Source organism: Moschus berezovskii, chromosome 7 (assembly GCF_049115385.1).
Source record: "Moschus berezovskii isolate FMDL1 chromosome 7, NW_MosBer_1.0, whole genome shotgun sequence".
Taxonomy (NCBI): domain Eukaryota; kingdom Metazoa; phylum Chordata; class Mammalia; order Artiodactyla; family Moschidae; genus Moschus; species Moschus berezovskii.
The window spans coordinates 5,017,018-5,018,668 of NC_142466.1; the positions used below are offsets into that span (position 1 = coordinate 5,017,018).

General features: G+C 42.7%; 1 pseudogene; it reads right to left on the reverse strand.

The window, feature by feature from the left end:
• Nucleotides 1-275: 275 nt before the first annotated feature.
• Nucleotides 276-1,226, reverse strand: LOC129557421 (olfactory receptor 9G19-like; annotated as a pseudogene).
• Nucleotides 1,227-1,651: the final 425 nt, after the last annotated feature.

The window sequence follows — 1,651 nt, forward strand, 5'->3', positions numbered from 1 at the left end:
TCGCATGAGGTGGCCAAAGTATGAGTAAGATGAAATTTAATTCAAGCCTTTATCTCCTCAGTTCAGTTCAGTTCAGTTCATTCGTTCAGTCATGTCCGACTCTTTGCCACCCCATGAATCACAGCCCTAGATTCCCCTAATTTTCTCATTTTAGGCCTCTTGAATTGTCAGGTAGCAAGAATGCAAATTCTTTAGTTTGCTTTGTACAAATTCTCAGTTGCAATAGACACAGCATGATGGCAGCTTTTCTTGAAATAGAGTAACCTTTTCAAAAACTATCTCCACATCTCCTTAGAAGGAGAGACTCTTGATTTATTTGAGGCGTTATTCAGAGCCTCCTTCACATCTTTATTCCTCAGACTAGATCAGGGGGTTCAACATTGGGAACACTACAGTGTAAAACGCAGAAACTATTTTATCCCTGTCCAGTGAAGAGCTTGATTGTGGACGAGAGTAAATGTAGAGAATGGACCCGTAGAACAGGGTGATGGAGATGAGCTGCAAGGAGCAGGTGGAGAAGGCTTTGAGGCGGCCCTGGTTGGAGTGGATCTTCAGGATGGTGGTGATGATGAAGAGGTAGGAGGCCAGGATAATAAGCACAGTGGGGGTGATGACGTTGGAGGCGAGGACAAAGAATAGCACAGCCTGGTAGGTGTCTTTCCTTCCACAAGCCAACTTCACAAGAGGTGAGATATCACAGAAAAAGTTATCAATGACATTGTTACTACAGAAGTTCAAGGCAAAAGTTCCTTTGGTAACAACAAAAGCATTAATAAAGCCACCAAGGTATGAGGCTGCTGTAAAACATGCATACAGCCTGCTGGGCATGACCTGAGAGTAAAGCAGTGGCTTTGAGGTGTCCAGACAGTGGTCATAAGCCATGGTGGCCAGCAGGTAGCACTCACTGTAGGCCAGCCCCACAGAGAAGACCGGGCTACATAGCCAGCAAAGGAGATGCTTCTGTCTTCAGAGATGCATGTCACTGGGATCTTTGGAGTGTACACAGAGGAGGACCAGAGATCCAGGAAATACAGATTCCCAATGAAAAAATACATGGGTGTGTGAAGTTGGGAGTTATTACCAATCAACACTATGAGGGTGGTATTTCCTAGCACAGTCATAGAGTAGACACCAAAGAACACCACAAACAGGACCAGCTACACCACAGGATCTGTTGTGAAGCCCACCAGGATAAAGTCAATCACTGTGTGATTGCTCTTCCCCATGGCTGGAGGAATCTCACCCAAGAGGAGAGAAAATGTGTTCAGTTTAAATCCCTGTGCTGAATACATAGAAAATATGATAAATAAAGGACATTGAATTATTGCCAAACCTTGAAGCCTAGGATCTAGTAACGTAAGTGCTCATTTTAGAAAGAGCTATCATTTTGTAACAAAATCACTCAGACTTTACAGCTATATATTACTAAAAGGTGACTTAGGCACATTATAATCTTTTAGTGTTTTTTGAGCAAACATCCATTTGAATCAGGCAGCTCTAAACCAAATGTAATCAAGGGTTGCTTATAGACATGGACAAAGGGAGAGATTTTTGTAGAGATGATGTGGAAGCAAAACAAAGAAATTACCTGATTGGTCATAACTCAAGAGGCTGCCTTATTAGGAAAACCTACTAACAAATGGCTGTGTTG